Below are 20,724 nucleotides of genomic sequence, written 5' to 3'. Positions count from 1 at the left end.
ATTTTGCCCAAGTCCTCCCTGCAGTTTTCAAAATATCCCAAACGTCCCAAATTCAACGCTTGAGCCATATTTTGGAGCCAAATTCTGGCTCTCTTCACGTTTTCGCAGTTTGAAATTACGAATTTTATACCGAAAATATGCCAATTACTGAGAGCGGCGATGGGTAACAGTTTGCCCAAACCCACCCTGCAGTTCTGATAATATCCCAAATCTCCCAAATTCGACCCTTGAGCCATATTTTGGAGCCAAATTCTGGCTCTCTGCACGTATTCGAAGTTTGAAATTTCGACTTTTTATACCGAAAATATGCCAAATACTGAAAGCGGCGATGAGTCACATTTGCCCATATCCCCCCCCCCTGCAGTTTTGAAAATATCCCAAACATCCCAAATTTGAGGCTTTAGCAATATTTTAGAGCAAAATTCTCGCTCTCTACACGTATTCGCAGTTTGAAATTAAGACTTTTTATACAGAAAAAATGCCAATTACTGAAAGCAGCGATGGATCACATTTTGCCCAAACCCACCCTGCAGTTTTCAAAATATCCCAAATATCTCAAATTCAACGCTTGGGCCATATTAAGGAACCAAATTCTTGCTCTCTGCATGTATTCGCAGTTTGAAATTACGAATTTTATACCGAAAATATGCCAATTACTGAACGCGCCGATGAGTCACATTTTGCCCAAGTCCTCCCTGCAGTTTTCAAAATATCCCAAACATCCCAATTTGACCTTTGAACCATATTTTAGAGTCAAATTCTGGCTCTCTGCACGTATTCGCAGTTTGAATGGACGACTTTTTATACCGATAATAGGCCAGTTACTGAAAGCGGCGATGGATCACATTTGACCAAACCACCCCCTGCAGTTTTCAAAATATCCAAAACATCCCAAATACGACCCTTGAGCCATATTTTGGAGCCAAATTCTGGCTCTCTGCACGTATTCGCAGTTTGAAATTACGAATTTTTATACCGAAAATATGCCAATTACTGAAGGCGCCGATGAGTCACATTTTGCCCAAACCCTCCCTGCAGTTTTCAAAATATCCCAAACAACCCAAATTTGACGCTTGAGCAATATTTTTGATCAAAATTCAAGCTCTCTGCACTTGTTCGCAGTTTGAAATTACGACTTTTTATACCGAATATATGCCAATTATTGGGATCAGCGATGGGTCACATTTTGCCCAAACCATCCCTGCAGTTTTAAAAATATCACAAACATCCCAAATTCGATGCTTGAACATTATTTTGGAGCCAAATTCTGGCTCTCTGCACGTATTCGCAGATTGAAATTGCGACTTTTTATACAGAAAAAATGCCAAGTACTGAACGCGCCGATGAGTGACATTTTGCCCAAGTCCTCCCTGCAGTTTTCAAAATATCCCAAACGTCCCAAATTCGACGCTTGAGCCATATTTTAGAGTCAAATTCTGGCTCTCTGCACGTATTCGCAGATTGAAATTACGACTTTTTATACAGAAAAAATGCAAAGTACTGAACGCGCCGATGGGTGACATTTTGCTAAACTCCTCCCTGCAGTTCTGAAAATTTCCCAAATCTCCCAAATTCGACCCTTGAGCCATATTTTGGAGCCAAATTCTGGCTCTCAGCACGTATTCGAAGTTTGAAATTTCGACTTTTTATACCGAAAATATGCTAAATACTGAAAGCAGCGATGAGTCACATTTTGCCCAATCCCCCCCTGCAGTTTTGAAAATATCCCAAACATCCCAAATTCGACCCTTGAGCCATATTTTGGAGCCAAGTTCTGGCTCTCTAGACGTATTCGCAGTTTGAAATTACGACTTTTTATTCCGAAAATATGCCAATTACTGAACGCGCCGATGAGTCACATTTTGCCCAATCCCTCCCTCCAGTTTTCAAAATATCCCAAACATCCCAAATTTGACCCTTGAACCATATTTTGGAGCCAAATTCTCGCTCTCTGCACATATTCGCAGTTTGAAATTACGAATTTTTATACAGAAAAAATGCTAATTACTGAAAGCGGCGATGGATCACATTTTGCCCAAACCCTCCCTGCAGTTTTCAAAATATCCCAAACATCCCAAATTTGAGGCTTGAGCAATATTTTAGAGCAAAATTCTCGCTCTCTGCATGTATTTCGCCATTTGAAATTACGACTTTTTATACCGAATATATGCCAATTACTGGGATCTGCGATTGGTCACATTTTGCCCAAACCCTCCCTGCAGTTTTAAAAATATCACAAACATCCCAAATTCGACGCTCGAACCATATTTTGGAGTCAAATTCTGACTCTCTGCATGCATTCGCAGTTTGAAATTACGAATTTTATACCGAAAATATGCCAATTACTGAGAGCGGCGATGGGTCACAGTTTGCCCAAACCCACCCTGCAGTTTTGAAAATATCCCAAACATCCGAAATTCGATGCTTGAACCGTATTTTGCAGCCAAGTTCTGGCTCTCTGTACGTATTCGCTGTTTGAAATTACGACTTTTTATACAGAAAAATGCCAGTTACTGAAAGCGGCGATAGATCACATTTTGCCCAAGCCCTCCCTGCAGTTTTCAAAATATCTCAAACGTCCCAAATTCGACGCTTGAGCCATATTTTGGAGCCAAATTCTGGCTCTCGTCACGTTTTCGCAGTTTGAAATTACGAACTTTATACCGAATATATGCCAATTACTAGGATCAGCAATGGGTCACATTTTGCCCAAACCCTCCCTGTAGTTTTAAAAATATCAATAACATCCCAAATTCGATGCTTGAAGCATATTTTGGAGCCAAATTCTGGCTATCTGCACGTATTCGCAGTTTGAAATTAAGACTTTTTATACAGAAAAAATGCCTATTACTGAAAGCAGTTATGGTTCACATTTTGCCCAAACCCATCCTGCAGTTTTCAAAATATCCCAAACATCTCAAATTCGACGCTTGGGCCATATTAAGGAGCCAAATTCTTGCTCTCTGCATGTATTCGCAGTTTGAAATTACGAATTTTATACCGAAAATATGCCAATTACTGAGAGCGGCGATTGGTCATAGTTGGCCCAAACCCACCCTGCAGTTTTGAAAATATCATAAACATCCCAAATTTGACGCTTGAGCCATATTTTGGAGCCAAGTTCTGGCTCTCTACACGTATTCGCAGTTTGAAATTATGACTTTTTATACCGAAAATATGCCAATTACTGAACGCGCCGATGAGTCAAATTTTGCCCAAGTCCTCCCTGCAGTTTTCAAAATATCCCAAACATTCCAAATTGACCCTTGAACCATATTTAAGAGCCAAATTCTGGCTCTCTGCACGTATTCGCAGTTTGAATGTACGACTTTTTATACCGAAAATAGGCCAGTTACTGAAAGCGGCGATGGATCACATTTTGCCCAAGCCCCCCCTGCAGTTTTCAAAATATCCAAAACATCCCAAATTCGACTCTTGTGCCATATTTTGGAGTCAAATTCTGGCTCTCTGCACGTATTCGCAGTTTGTAATTACGACTTTTTACCGAAAATATGCTAAATACTGAAAGCGGCGATGAGTCACATTTTTACCAACCCCCCCCCCCCTGCAGTTTTCAAAATATCCAAAACATCCCATATCCGACCCTTGAGCAATATTTTTGATCAAAATTCTAGCTCTCTGCACGTATTCGCAGTTTGAAATTACGACTTTTTATACCGAATATATGCCAATTATTGGGATAAGCGATGGGTCACATTTTGGCCAAACCATTCCTGCAGTTTTAAAAATATCACAAACATCCCAAATTCGACGCTTGAACATTATTTTGGAGCCAAATTCTGGCTCTCTGCACGCATTCGCAGATTGAAATTACGACTTTTTATACAGAAAAAATGCCAAGTACAGAACGCGCCGATGAGTGACATTTTGCCCAAGTCCTCCCTGCAGTTTTCAAAATATCCCAAACGTCCCAAATTCGACGCTTGACCCATATTTTGGAGCCAAATTCTTGCTCTCGGCACGTTTTCGCAGTTTGAAATTACGAATTTTATACCGAAAATATGTCAATTACTGTGAGCGGCGATGGGTCACAGTTTGCCCAAACCCACCCAGCAGTTTTGAAAATATCACAAATCTCCCAAATTCGACCCTTGAGCCATATTTTGGAGCAAAATTTTGGCTCTCTGCACGTCTTCGCAGTTTGAAATTACGACATTTTATACCGAAAATATGCCAATTACTGAACGCGCCGATGAGTCACATTTTGCCAAAGTCCTCCATGCAGTTTTCAAAATATCCCAAACATCCCAAATTTGAGGCTTGAGCAATATTTTAGAGCAAAATTCTCGCTCTCTGTACGTATTCGCAGTTTGAAATTACGACTTTTTTATACCGAATATATGTAAATTACTATGATCAGCGATTGGTCACATTTTACCGAAACCCTCCCTGCAGTTTTAAAAATATCACAAACATCCCAAATTCGACGCTCGAACCATATTTTGAAGCCAAATTCTGGCTCTCTGCACGTATTCGCAGTTTGAAATTACGACTTTTTATACAGAAAAAATGCCAATTACTGAGAGCGGCGATGGATCACATTTTGCCCAAACCCTCCCTGCAGTTTTCAACATATCCCAAACATCCCAAATTCGACGTTTGAGCCATATTAAGGAGCCAAATTCTGGCTCTCTGCATGTATTCGCAGTTTGAAATTACGAATTTTATACCGAAAATATGCCAATTACTAAGAGCGGCGATTGGTCACAGTTTGCCCAAACCCACCTTGCAGTTTTGAAAATATCATAAACATCCCAAATTAGACGATTAAGTCATATTTTGGAGCAAAGTTCTGGCTCTCTGCACGTATTCGCAGTTTGAAATTACGACTTTTTATACCAAATATATGCCAATTATTGGGATCAGCGATAGGTCACATTTTGCCCAAACCATCCCTGCAGTTTTAAAAATATCACAAACATCCTAAATTCGACGCTTGAACATTATTTTGGAGCTAAATTCTGGCTCTCTGCACTTATTCGCAGATTGAAATTACGACTTTTTATACAGAAAAAATGCCAAGTACTGAACGCGCCGATGAGTGAAATTTTGCCCAAGTCCTCCCTGCAGTTTTCAAAATATCCCAAACGTCCCAATTCAACGCTTGAGCCATATTTTGGAGCCAAATTCTGGCTCTCGGCACGTTTTCGCAGTTTGAAATTACGAATTTTATACCGAAAAATATGCCAATTACTGAGAGCGGCCGATGGGTAACAGTTTGCCCAACTCACCCTGCAGTTCTGATAATATCCCAAATCTCCCAAATTCGACCCTTGAGCCATATTTTGGAGCCAAATTCTGGCTCTCTGCACGTATTCGAAGTTTGAAATTTCGACTTTTTATACCGAAAATATGCCAAATACTGAAAGCGGCGATGAGTCACATTTGGCCCAATCCCCCCCCCCCCCTCTGCAGTTTTGAAAATATCCCAAACATCCAAATTTGAGGCTTTAGCAATATTTTAGAGCAAAATTCTCGCTCTCTACACGTATTCGCAGTTTGAAATTACGACTTTTTATACCGAATATATGCCAATTACTAGGATCAGCGATTGGTCACATTTTGCCAAAACCCTCCCTGCAGTTTTAAAAATATCACAAACATCCCAAATTCGACTCTCGAACCATATTTTGCAGTCAAATTCTGGCTCTCTGCACGTATTCGCAGTTTGAAATTACGACTTTTTATGCAGAAAAAATGCCAATTACTGAAAGCAGCGATGGATCACATTTTGCCCAAACCCACCCTGCAGTTTTCAAAATATCCCAAACATCTCAAATTCAACGCTTGGGCCATATTAAGGAACCAAATTCTTGCTCTCTGCATGTATTCGCAGTTTGAAATTACGAATTTTATACCGAAAATATGCCAATTACTGAACGCGCCGATGAGTCACATTTTGCCCAAGTCCTCCCTGCAGTTTTCAAAATATCCCAAACATCCCAAATTTGAACCTTGAACCATATTTTAGAACCAAATTCTGGCTCTGTGCACGTATTCGCAGTTTGAAATTACGACTTTTTATACCGAAAATATGCCAGTTACTGAAAGCGGCGATGGATCACATTTTGCCCAAGCCCCCCCTGCAGTTTTCAAAATATCCAAAACATCCCAAATTCGAATCTTGTGCCATATTTTGGAGTCAAATTCTGGCTCTCTGCACGTATTCGCAGTTTGAAATTACGACTTTTTATACCGAAAATATGCCAATTACTGAAGGCGCCGATGAGTCACATTTTGCCCAAAACCCTCCCTGCAGTTTTCGAAATATCCCAAACAACCCAAATTTGACGCTTGAGCAATATTTTTGATCAAAATTCTAGCTCTCTGCACGTGTTCGCAGATTGAAATTACGACTTTTTATTCCGAATATATGCCAATTACTGGGATCAGCGATGGGTCACATTTTGCCCAAACCCTCCCTGCAGTTTTAAAAATATCACAAACATCCCAAATTCGACGATCGAACCATATTTTGCAGCCAAGTTCTGGCTCTCTGTTCGTATTCGCAGTTTGAAATTACGAATTTTTATACTGAAAAATGTCAGTTACTGAAAGCGGTGATGGATTACATTAAGCCCAAGCCCTCCCTGCAGTTTTCGAAATATCCCAAACAACCCAAATTTGACGCTTGAGCAATATTTTTGATCAAAATTCTAGCTCTCTGCACGTGTTCGCAGATTGAAATTATGACTTTTTATACCGAATATATGCCAATTACTGGGATCAGCGATGGGTCACATTTTGCCCAAACCCTCCCTTCAGTTTTAAAAATATCACAAACATCTCAAATTCGACGAACGAACCATATTTTGGAGCAAAATTCTGGCTCTCTGCACGTATTCGCAGTTTGAAATTACGAATTTTATACCGAAAATATGCCAATTACTGAACGCGCCGATGAGTCACATTTTGCCCACGTTCTCCCTGCAGTTTTCAAAATATCCCAAACATCCCTAATTCGACGCTTGAGCCATATTAAGGAGCCAAATTCTGGCTCTCTGCACGTATTCGTAGTTTGAAATTACGACTTTTTATACAGAAAAATATAAATTACTGAAAGCGGCGATGGATCACATTTTGCCCAACCCCTCCCTGCAGTTTTCCAAATATCCCAAACATCCCAAATTCGACGCTTGAGCCATATTAAGGAGCCAAATTCTGGCTCTCTGCATGTATACGCAGTTTGAAATTACGAATTTTATACCGAAAAAATGCCAATTACTGAGAGCGGCGATGTGTCACAGTTGGCCCAAACCCACCCTGCTGTTTTCAAAATATCCCAAACATCCCAAATTCGACGCTTGAGCCATATTTTGCAGCCAAATTCTGGCTCTCTGCACGTATTCGCAGTTTGAAATTACGACTTTTTATACCGAATATATGCCAATTACTGGGATCAGCGATAGGTCACATTTTGCCAAAACCCTCCCTGTAGTTTTAAAAATATCAAGAACATCCCAAATTCGACACTTGAAGCATATTTTTTATCCAATTTCTGGCTCTCTGCACGTATTCGCAGTTTCAAATTACGACTTTTTATACAGAAAAATGCCAGTAACTGAAAGCGGCGATGGATCACATTTTGCCCAAGCCCTCCCTGCTGTTTTCAAAATATCTCAAACGTCCCAAATTCGACGCTTGAGCCATATTTTGGAGCCAAATTCTGGCTCTCGGCACGTTTTCGCAGTATGAAATTACGAATTTTATACCGAAAATATGCCAATTACTGAACGCGCTGATGAGTCACATTTTGCCCAAACCCACCCTGCTGTTTTCAAAATATCTCAAACATCCCAAATCCGACCCTTGAGCCAAATTTTGCAGCCAAATTCTGGATCTCTGCACATATTCGCAGTTTGAAATTACGACTTTTTTATACCGAAAATATGCCAATTACTAAACGCGCCGATGAGTCACATTTTGCCCAAACCCTCTATGCAGTTTTAAAAATATCCCAAACATCCCAAATTTGACGCTTGAGCAATATTTTGGAGCAAAATTCTCGCTCTCTGCACGTATTCGCAGTTTGAAATTACGAATTTTATACCGAAAATATGCAAATTTCTGAGAGCGGCGATGGGTCACAATTTGCCCAAACCCACCCTGCTGTTTTCAAAACATCCCAAACTTCCCAAATTCAAAGCTTGAGCCATATTTTGGAGCCAATTTCTGGCTCTCTGCACGTATTCGCAATATGAAATTTCGACTTTTTACACCGAAAATATGCCAAATACTGAGAGCGGCGATGGGTCACATTTTGCCCAAGCCCTCCCTGCAGTTTTCAAAATATCACAAACGTCTCAAATTCGACGCTTGAGTTATATTTTGGGAGCCAAATTCTGGCTCTCTGCACGTATTCGCAGTTTGAAACTACGACTTTTTATACTGAAAATATGCCAATTACTGAACGCGCCGATGAGACAACACTTTGCCCAAACCCTACCTTCAGTTTTCAAAATATCCCAAACATCCCAAATTCGATGCTTGAAACATATTTTGGAGCCAAATTCTGGCTCTCCGCACGTATTCGCAGTTTGAAATTCCGACTTTTTATACCGAAAATATGCCAAATACTGAAAGTGGCGATGAGTCACATGTTGCCCAAACCCCCCCCCCCCCTGCAGTTATCAAAATATCCCAAACATCCCAAATTCGGCCCTTGAGTTATATTTTGGAGCCAAATTCTGGCTCTCTGCACGTATTCGCAGTTTGAAACTACGACCTTTTTATACTGAAAATATGCCAATTACTGAACGCGCCGATGAGTCACACTTTGCCCAAACCCTACCTTCAGTTTTCAAAATAATCCAAACATCCAAAATTTGACGCTTGAGCAATATTTTGGAGCAAAATTCTCGCTCTCTGCACGTATTCGCAGTTTGATATTACGACTTTTTATACCGAATATATGCCAATTACTGGGATCAGCGATGGGTCACATTTGCCCAAACCCCTCTCTGCAGTTTTAAAAATATTACAAACATCCCAAATTAGACGCTTGAACCAAATTTTTGAGCGAAAAAACTGGCTCTCTGCACGTATTCGCAGTTTGAAGTTACGACTTTTATACAGAAAAAATGCCAATTACTGAAAGCGGCGATGGATCACATTTTCTCCAAACCCTCCCTGCAGTTTTTAAAATATCCCAAACATCCCAAATTTGACGCTTGAGCCATATTAGGGAGCCAAATTCTGGCTCTCTGCATGTATTCGCAGTTTGAAAATTACAATAATATATACCGAAAATATGCCAATTACTGAGTGCGGCGATGGGTCACATTTCGCCCAAACACTCCTGCAGTTTTCAAAATATCCCAAACATCCCAAATACGACCCTTGAGGCATATTTTGGAGCCAATTTCTGGATCTTTGCACGTATTCGCTGTATGAAATTACGGCTTTTTATACCGAAAATATGCCAGTTACTGAAAGCGGCGATGGATCACATTTTGCCCAAGCCCTCCCTGCAGTTTTCAAAATATCCCAAACGTCCCAAATTCAACGCTTGAGCCATATTTTGGAGCCAAATTCTGGCTCTCGGCACGTTTTCGCAGTTTGATATTTCGAATTTTATACCGAAAGTATGCCAATTACTGAGAACGGCGATGGGTCACAGTTTGCCCAAACCCACCCTGCAGTTTTGAAAATATCCCAAACATCCCAAATTCGACGCTTGAGCCATATTTTGGAGCCATGTTCTGGCTCTCTGCACGTATTCGCAGTTTGAAATTACGACTTTTTATACCGAAAATATGCCAAATACTGAAAGCGGCGATGGGTCACAGTTGGCCCAAACCCACCCTGCTGTTTTCAAAATATCCCAAACATCCCAAATTCGACCCTTGAGACATATTTTGCAGCTAAGTTCTGGCTCTCTGTACGTATTCACAGTTTGAAATTACGAATTTTTATACCGAAAATATGCGAATTACTGAATGCGCTGATGAGTCACATTTTGCCCAAGTCCTCTCAGCAGTTTTCAAAATATCCCAAACATCCCAAATTCGACCCCTTGAACCATATTTTGCAGCCAAATTTTGGCTCTCTGCACGTATTCGCAGTTGAAATTACGACTTTTTATACCGAATATATGCCAATTACTGGGATCAGCGATGGGTCACATTTGCCAAAACCCTCCCTGTAGTTTTAAAAATATCAAGAACATCCTAAATTCGACACTTGAAGCATATTTTGGATCCAAATTCTGGCTCTCTGCACGTATTCGCAGTTTACAATTACGACTTTTTATACAGAAAAATGCAGTTACTGAAAGCGGCGATGAATCACATTTTGCCCAAGCCCTCCCTGCTTTTTTCAAATATCCCAAACATCCCAAATTCGACGCTCGAACCATATTTTGGAGTAAAATTCTGGCTCTCTGCCTGTATTTGCAGTTTGAAATTACGACTTTTTATACAGAAAAATGCCAATTACTGAAAGCGGCGATGGATCACATTTGCCCAAACCCTCCCTGCAGTTTTCAAAATATCCCAAACAACGCAAATTTTAACGCTTGAGCAATATTTTGATCAAAATTTTAGCTCTCTGCACTTGTTCGCAGTTTGATATACGACTTTTATACCGAATATACGCCAATTATTGGGATCAGCGATGGGTCACATTTTGCCCAAACCATCCTGCAGTTTTAAAATATCACAAACATCCCAAAATTCGATGCTTGAACATTATTTTGGAGCCTAATTCTGGCTCTCAGCACGTATTCGCAGATTGAAATTACGACTTTTTATACAGAAAAAATGCCAAGTACTGAACGCGCCGATGAGTGACATTTGCCCAAGTTCTCCCTGCAGTTTTCAAATATCCCAAACGTCCCAAATTCGACGCTTGAGCCTTATTTTGGAGCCAAATTCTGGCTCTCGGCACGTTTTCGCAGTTTGAAATTACGAACTTTATGCCGAATATATGCCAATTACTGGGATCAGCAATGGGTCACATTTTGCCCAACCCCTCCCTGTAGTTTCAAAAATATCAAGAACATCACAAATTCGATGCTTGAAGCGTATTTTGGAGCCAAATTCTGGCTCTCTGCACGTATTTGCAGTTTGAACTTAAGACTTTTATACAGAAAAATGCCAATTACTGAAGCAGCGATGGATCACATTTTGCCCAACCTATCCTGCAGTTTTCAAAATATCCCAAACATCTCAAATTCGACGCTTGGGTCATATTAAGGAGCCAAATTCTTGCTCTCTGCATGTATTCGCAGTTTGAAATTACGAATTTTATACCGAAAATATGCCAATTACTGAGAGCGGCGATTGATCACAGTTTGCCCAAACCCACCCTGCAGTTTTGAAAATATCATAAACATCCCAAATTTGACGCTTGAGCCATATTTTGGAGCCAAGTTCTGGCGCTCTGCACGTATTCGCAGTTTGAAATTACGACTTTTTATACCGAAAATATGCCAATTACTGAACGCGCCGATGAGTCACATTTTGCCCAAGTCCTCCCTGCAGTTTTCAAAATATCCCAAACATCCCAAATTTGACCCTTGAACCATATTTTGGAGCCAAATTCTGGCTCTCTGCACGTATTCGCAGTTCGAAATTACGACTTTTTATACCGAAAATATGCTAAATACTGAAAGCGGCGATGAGTCACATTTTAACCAACCCCCCCCCCCTGCAGTTTTCAAAATATCCTAAACATCCCAAATCCGACACTTGAGCCATATTTTGGAGCCAAATTCTGGCTCTCTGCACGTATTCGCAGTTTGAAATTCCGAATTTTTATACCGAAAATATGCCAATTACTGAAGGCGCCGATGAGTCACATTTTGCCCAAACCCTCCCTGCAGTTTTCAAAATATCCCAAACAACCCAAATTTGACGCTTGAGCAAATTTTTGATCAAAATTCTAGCTCTCTGCACGTATTCGCAGTTTGAAATTACGACTTTTTATACCGAATATATGCCAATTATTGGGATAAGCGATGGCTCACATTTTGCCCAAGCTATCCCTGCAGTTTTAAAATATCACAAACATCCCAAATTCGACGCTTGAATATTATTTTGAAGCCAAATTCTGGCTCTCTGCACGCATTCGCAGATTGAAATTACGACTTTTTATACAGAAAAATGCCAAGTACTGAACGCGCGATGAGTGACATTTTGCCCATGTCCTCCCAGCAGTTTTCAAAATATCCCAACCGTCCCAAATTCGACGCTTCAGCCATATTTTGGAGCCAAATTCACGCTCTCGGCACGTTTTCGCAGTTTGATATTACGAATTTTATTCCGAAAATATGCCAATTACTGAACGCGCTGATGAGTCACATTTTGCCCAAACCCTCCCTGCAGTTTTCAAAATATCCCAAACATCCCAAATTTGAGGCTTGAGCAATATTTTAGAGCAAAATTCTCGCTCTCAGCACGTATTCGCAGTTTGAAATTACGACTTTTTATACGAATATATGCAAATTACTATGATCAGCGATGGTCACATTTTGCCCAAACCCTCCCTGCAGTTTTAAAAATATCACAAACATCCCAAATTCGACGCTCGAACCATATTTTGGAGACAAATTCTGGCTCTCTGCACGTATTCGCAGTTTGAAATTACGACTTTTTATACAGAAAAAATGCCAATTACTGAAAGCGGCGATGATCACATTTTGCCCAAACCCTCCCTGCAGTTTTTAAAATATCCCAAACATCCCAAATTCGACGTTGAGCCATATTAAGGAGCCAAATTCTGGCTCTCGGCACGTTTTCGCAGTTTGATATTACGAATTTTATACCGAAAATATGCCAATTACAGAGAGCGGCGATGGGTCACAGTTTGCCCAAACCCACCCTGCAGTTCTGAAAATATCCCAAATCTCCCAAATTCGACCCTTGAGCCATATTTTGGAGCAAATTCTGGCTCTCTGCACGTATTCGAGTTTGAAATTTCGACGACTTTTATACCGAAAATGCTAAATACTGAAAGCGGCGATGAGTCACATTTTGCCCAATCCCCCCTGCAGTTTTGAAAATATCCCAAACATCCCAAATTCGACCTTGAGCCATATTTTGGAGCCAAATTCTGGCTCTCGACGTATTCGCAGTTTGAAATTACGACTTTTTATACCGAAAATATGCCAATTACTGAACGTGCGATGAGTCACATTTTGCCCAAACCCTCCCTCAGTTTTCAAAATATCCCAAACTCCCAAATTTGACCATTGAACCATATTTTGGAGCCAAATTCTGCTCTCTGCACGTATTCGCAGTTTGAAATTACGAATTTTTATACAGAAAAATGCTAATTACTGAAAGCGGCGATGATCACATTTTGCCCAAACCCTCCCTGCAGTTTTCAAAATATCCCAAACATCCCAAATTTGAGGCTTGAGCATATTTTAGAGCAAATTCTCACTCTCTGCACGTATTCGCCGTTTGAAATTACAACTTTTTATACCGAATATATGCCAATTACTGGGATCAGCGATTCGTCATTTTGCCCAAACACTCCCTGCAGTTTAAAAATATCACAAACATCCCAAATTCGACGCTCGAACCATATTTTGGAGTCAAATTCTGCTCTCTGCACGTATTCGCAGTTTGAAATTACGAATTTTTATACAGAAAAAATGCCAATTACTGAAAGCAGCGATGGATCACATTTTGCCCAAGCCCTCCCTGCAGTTTTCAAAATATCCCAAACATCCCAAATTCGACTTGAGTCATATTAAGGAGCCAAATTCTGTCTCTGCATGCATTCGCAGTTTGAAATTACGAATTTTTATACCGAAAATATGCCAATTACTGAGAGCGGCGATGGTCACAGTTTGCCCAAACCCACCCTGCAGTTTTGAAAATATCCCAAGCATCCCAAATTCGATGCTTGAACCATATTTTACAGCCAAGTTCTGGCTCTCTGTACGTATTCGCAGTTTGAAATTACGACTTTTTATACAGATAAAATGCCAATTACTGAAAGCAGCGATGGATCACATTTTGCCCAAACCCTCCTGCAGTTTTCAAAATATCCCAAACATCTCAAATTCGACGCTTGGGCCATATTAAGGAGCCAAATTCTTGCTCTCCGCATGTATTCGGAGTTTGAAATTACGAATTTTATACCGAAAATATGCCAATTACTGAGAGCGGCGATTGGTCATAGTTTGCCCAAACCCACCCTGCAGTTTTGAAAATATCATAAACATCCCAAATTTGACGCTTGAGCCATATTTTGGAGCCAAGTTCTGGCTCTCTACACGTATTCGCAGTTTGAAATTACGACTTTTTATACCAAAAATATGCCAATTACTGAACGCGCCGATGAGTCACATTTTGCCCAAGTCCTCCCTGCAGTTTTCAAAATATCCCAAACATCCCAATTTGACCCTTGAACCATATTTTAGAGTCAAATTCTGGCTCTCTGCACGTATTCGCAGTTTGAATGTACGACTTTTTATACCGAAAATAGGCAAGTTACTGAAAGCGGCGATGGATCACATTTTGCCCAAGCCCCCCCTGCAGTTTTCAAAATATCTAAAACATCCCAAATTCGAATCTTGTGACATATTTTGGAGTCAAATTCTGGCTTCTGCACGTATTCGCAGTTTGAAATTACGACTTTTTATACCGAAAATATGCTAAATACTGAAAGCGGCGATGAGACTCATTTTGACCAAACCACCCCTGCAGTTTTCAAAATATCTAAAACATCCCAAATACGACCCTTGAGCCATTTTTGGAGCCAAATTCTGGCTCTCTGCACGTATTCGCAGTTTGAAATTACGAATTTTTATACCGAAAATATGCCAATTACTGACGGCGCCGATGAGTCACATTTTGCCCAAACCCTCCCTGCAGTTTTCAAAATTTCCCAAACATCCCAAATTTTAGGCTTGAGCAATATTTTAGAGCAAAATTCTCGCTCTCTGCACGTATTCGCCGTTTGAAATTACGACTTTTTATACCGAATATATGCCAATTACTGGGATCAGCGATTGGTCACCTTTTGCCCAAACCCTCCCTGCAAATTTAAAAATATCACAAACATCCCAAATTCGACGCTCGAACCATATTTTGGAGTCAAATTCTGACTTTCTGCACGTATTCGCAGTTTGAAATTACGACTTTTTATACAGAAAAAATGCCAATTACTGAAAGCGGCGATGGATCAAATTTTGCCGAAACCCTCCCTGCAGTTTTCAAAATATCCCAAACATCCCAAATTCGACGTTTGAGCCATATTAAGGAGCCAAATTCTGTCTCTCTGCATGCATTTGCAGTTTGAAATTACGAATTTTATACCGAAAATATGCCAATTACTGAGAGCGGCGATGGGTCACAGTTTGCCCAAACCCACTCTGCAGTTTTGAAAATATCCCAAACATCCTAAATTCGATGCTTGAAACATATTTTGCAGCCAAGTTCTGGCTCTCTGTACGTATTCGCAGTTTGAAATTACAACTTTTTATGCAGAAAAATGCCAGTTACTGAAAGCGGCGATGGATCACATTTTGCCCAAGCCCTCCCTGCAGTTTTCAAAATATCTCAAACGTCCCAAATTCGACGCTTGAGCCATATTTTGGAGGCAAATTCTGGCTCTAGGCACGTTTTCGCAGTTTGAAATTACGAACTTTATACCGAATATATGCCAATTACTGGGATCAGCAATGGGTCACATTTTGCCCAAACCCTCCCTGTAGTTTTAAAAATATCAAGAACATCCCAAATTCGATGCTTGAAGCATATTTTGGAGCCAAATTCTGGCTATCTGCACTTATTCGCAGTTTGAAATTAAGACTTTTTATACAGAAAAAATGCCAATTACTGAAAGCAGCGATGGATCACATTTTGCCCAAACCCATCCTGCAGTTTTCAAAATATCCCAAACATCTCAAATTCGACGCTTGGGCCATATTAAGGAGCCAAATTCTTGCTCTCTGCATGTATTCGCAGTTTGAAATTACGAATTTTATACCGAAAATATGCCAATTACTGAGAGCGGCGATTGGTCATAGTTTGCCCAAACCCACCCTGCAGTTTTGAAAATATCATAAACATCCCAAATTTAACGCTTGAGCCATATTTTGGAGCCAAGTTCTGGCTCTCTACACGTATTCGCAGTTTGAAATTACGACTTTTTATACCAAAAATATGCCAATTACTGAACGCGCCGATGAGTCACATTTTGCCCAAGTCCTCCCTGCAGTTTTCAAAATATCCCAAACATCCCAATTTGACCTTTGAACCATATTTTAGAGTCAAATTCTGGCTCTCTGCACGTATTCACAGTTTGAATGTACGACTTTTTATACCGATAATAGGCAGTTACTGAAAGCGGCGATGGATCACATTTTGCCCAAGCCCCCTCTGCAGTTTTCAAAATATCCAAAACATCCCAAATTCGAATCTTGTGCCATATTTTGGAGTCAAATTCTGGCTCTCTGCACGTATTCGCAGTTTGAAATTACGACTTTTTATACCGAAAATATGCTAAATACTGAAAGCGGCGATGAGTCTCATTTTGACCAAACCACCCCCTGCAGTTTTCAAAATATCCAAAACATCCCAAATACGACCCTTGAGCCATATTTTGGAGCCAAATTCTGGCTCTCTGCACGTATTCGCAGTTTGAAATTACGAATTTTTATACCGAAAATATGCCAATTACTGAAGGCGCCGATGAGTCACATTTTGCCCAAACCCTCCTTGCAGTTTTCAAAATATCCCAAACAACCCAAATTTGATGCTTGAGCAATATTTTTGATCAAAATTCTAGCTCTCTGCACTTGTTCGCAGTTTGAAATTACGACTTTTTATACCGAATATATGCCAATTATTGGGATCAGCGATGGGTCACATTTTGCCCAAACCATCCCTGCAGTTTTAAAAATATCACAAACATCCCAAATTCGATGCTTGAACATTATTTTGGAGCCAAATTCTGGCTCTCAGCACGTATTCGCAGATTGAAATTACGACTTTTTATACAGAAAAAATGCCAAGTACGGAACGCGCCGATGAGTGACATTTTGCCCAAGTCCTCCCTGCAGTTTTCAAAATTCCCAAACGTCCCAAATTCGACGCTTGAGCCATATTTTAGAGTCCAATTCTGGCTCTCTGCACGTATTCGCAGATTGAAATTACGACTTTTATACAGAAAAAATGCCAAGTACTGAACGCGCCGATGAGTGACATTTTGCCAAAGTCCTCCCTGCAGTTCTGAAAATTTCCCAAATCTCCCAAATTCGACCCTTGAGCCATATTTTGGAGCCAAATTCTGGCTCTCTGCACGTATTCGTTGTTTGAAATTTCGACTTTTTATACCGAAAATATGCTAAATACTGAAAGCGGCGATGAGTCACATTTTGCCCAATCCCCCCTGCAGTTTTGAAAATATCCCAAACATCCCAAATTTGACCCTTGAACCATATTTTGGAGCCAAATTCTCGCTCTCTGCACGTATTCGCAGTTTGAAATTACGAATTTTTATACAGAAAAAATGCTAATTACTGAAAGCGGCGATGGATCACATTTTGCCCAAACCCTCATTGCAGTTTTCAAAATATCCCAAACATCCCAAATTTGAGGCTTGAGCAATATTTTAGAGCAAAATTCTCGCTCTCTGCATGTATTCGCCGTTTGAAATTACGACTTTTTATACCGAATATATGCCAATTACTGGGATCAGCGATTGGTCACCTTTTGCCCAAACCCTCCCTGCAGTTTTAAAAATATCACAAACATCCCAAATTCGACGCTCGAACCATATTTTGGAGTCAAATTCTGACTCTCTGCATGTATTCGCAGTTGAAATTACGACTTTTTATACAGAAAAAATGCCAATTACTGTAAGCGGCGATGGATCAAATTTTGCCCAAACCCTCCCTGCAGTTTTCAAAATATCCCAAACATCCCAAATTCGACGTTTGAGCCATATTAAGGAGCCAAATTCTGTCTCTCTGCATGCATTCGCAGTATGAAATTACGAATTTTATACCGAAAATATGCCAATTACTGAGAGCGGCGATGGGTCACAGTTTGCCCAAACCCACCCTGCAGTTTTGAAAATATCACAAACATCCAAATTCGATGCTTGAACCATATTTTGCAGCCAAGTTCTGGCTCTCTGTACGTATTCGCAGTTTGAAATTACGACTTTTTATACAGAAAAATGCCAGTTACTGAGAAGCGGCGATGGATCACATTTTGCCCAAGCCCTCCCTGCAGTTTTCAAAATATCTCAAACGTCCCAAATTCGACGCTTGAGCCATATTTTGGAGCCAAATTCTGGCTCTCGTCACGTTTTCGCAGTTTGAAATTACGAACTTTATACCGAATATATGCCACATACTGGGATCAGCAATGGGTGACATTTTGCCCAAACCCTCCCTGTAGTTTTAAAAATATCAAGAACATCCCAAATTCGATGCTTGAAGCATATTTTGGAGCCAAATTCTGGCTATCTGCACGTATTCGCAGTTTGAAATTAAGACTTTTTATACAGAAAAAATGCCAATTACTGAAAGCAGCGATGGTTCACATTTTGCCCAAACCCATCCTGCAGTTTTCAAAATATCCCAAACATCTCAAATTCGACGCTTGGGCCATATTAAGGAGCCAAATTCTTGCTCTCTGCATGTATTCGCAGTTTGAAATTACGAATTTTATACCGAAAATATGCCAATTACTGAGAGCGGCGATTGGTCATAGTTGGCCCAAACCCACCCTGCAGTTTTGAAAATATCATAAACATCCCAAATTTGACGCTTGAGCCATATTTTGGAGCCAAGTTCTGGCTCTCTACACGTATTCGCAGTTTGAAATTACGACTTTTTATACCGAAAATATGCCAATTACTGAACGCGCCGATGAGTCACATTTTGCCCAAGACCTCCCTGCAGTTTTCAAAATATCCCAAACATTCCAAATTGACCCTTGAACCATATTTTAGAGCCAAATTCTGGCTCTCTGCACGTATTCGCAGTTTGAATGTACGACTTTTTATACCGAAAAAGGCCAGTTACTGAAAGCGGCGATGGATCACATTTTGCCCAAGCCCCCCTGCAGTTTTCAAAATATCCAAAACATCCCAAATTCGACTCTTGTGCCATATTTTGGAGTCAAATTCTGGCTCTCTGCACGTATTCGCAGTTTGTAATTACGACTTTTTTACCGAAAATATGCTAAATACTGAAAGCGGCGATGAGTCACATTTTGACCAAACCCCCCCCTGCAGTTTTCAAAATATCCAAAACATCCCAAATCCGACCCTTGAGCCATATTTTGGATCCAAATTCTGGCTCTCTGCACGTATTCGCAGTTTGAAATTACGAATTTTTATACCGAAAATATGCCAATTACTGAAGGCGCCAATGAGTCACATTTTGCCCAAACCCTCCCTGCAGTTTTCAAAATATCCCAAACAACCCAAATTTGACGCTTGAGCAATATTTTTGATCAAAATTCTAGCTCTCTGCACGTATTCGCAGTTTGAAATTACGACTTTTTATACCGAATATATGCCAATTATTGGGATAAGCGATGGGTCACATTTTGGCCAAACCATTCCTGCAGTTTTAAAAATATCACAAACATCCCAAATTCGACGCTTGAACATTATTTTGGAGCCAAATTCTGGCTCTCTGCACGCATTCGCAGATTGAAATTACGACTTTTTATACAGAAAAAATGCCAAGTACTGAACGCGCCGATGAGTGACATTTTGCCCAAGTCCTCCCTGCAGTTTTCAAAATATCCCAAACGTCCCAAATTAGACGCTTGAGCCATATTTTGGACCCAAATTCTGGCTCTCGGCACGTTTTCGCAGTTTGAAATTACGAATTTTATACCGAAAATATGTCAATTACTGTGAGCGGCGATGGGTCACAGTTTGCCCAAACCCACCCAGCAGTTTGAAAATATCACAAATCTCCCAAATTCGACCCTTGAGCCATATTTTGGAGCAAAATATTGGCTCTCTGCACGTCTTCGCAGTTTGAAATTACGATTTTATACTGAAAATATGCCAATTACTGAACGCGCCGATCAGTCACATTTTGCCAAAGTCCTCCCTGCAGTTTTCAAAATATCCCAAACATCCCAAATTTGAGGCTTGAGCAATATTTTAGAGCAAAATTCTCGCTCTCTGCACGTATTCGCAGTTTGAAATTACGACTTTTTATACCGAATATATGCAAATTACTATGATCAGCGATTGGTCACATTTTACAGAAACCCTCCCTGCAGTTTTAAAAATATCACAAACATCCCAAATTCGATGCTCAAACCATATTTTGGAGCCAAATTCTGGCTCTCTGCACGTATTCGCAGTTTGAAATTACGACTTTTTAAACAGAAAAAATGCAATTACTGAGAGCGGCGATGGATCACATTTTGCCCAAACCCTCCCTGCAGTTTCAACATATCCCAAACATCCCAAATTCGACGTTTGAGCCATATTAAGGAGCCAAATTTTCTCTCTGCATGTATTCGCAGTTTGAAATTACGAATTTTATACCGAAAATATGCCAATTACTAAGAGCGGCGATTGGTCACAGTTTGCCCAAACCCACCTTGCAGTTTTGAAAATATCATAAACATCCCAAATTAGACGCTTAAGTCATATTTTGGAGCAAAGTTCTGGCTCTCTGCACGTATTCGCAGTTTGAAATTACGACTTTTTATACCGAATATATGCCAATTATTGGGATCAGCGATAGGTCACATTTTGCCC

Source organism: Procambarus clarkii, chromosome 8, assembly GCF_040958095.1.
Source record: "Procambarus clarkii isolate CNS0578487 chromosome 8, FALCON_Pclarkii_2.0, whole genome shotgun sequence".
Lineage (NCBI taxonomy): Eukaryota > Metazoa > Arthropoda > Malacostraca > Decapoda > Cambaridae > Procambarus > Procambarus clarkii.
Note: the sequence above shows the minus strand (reverse complement) of the source record.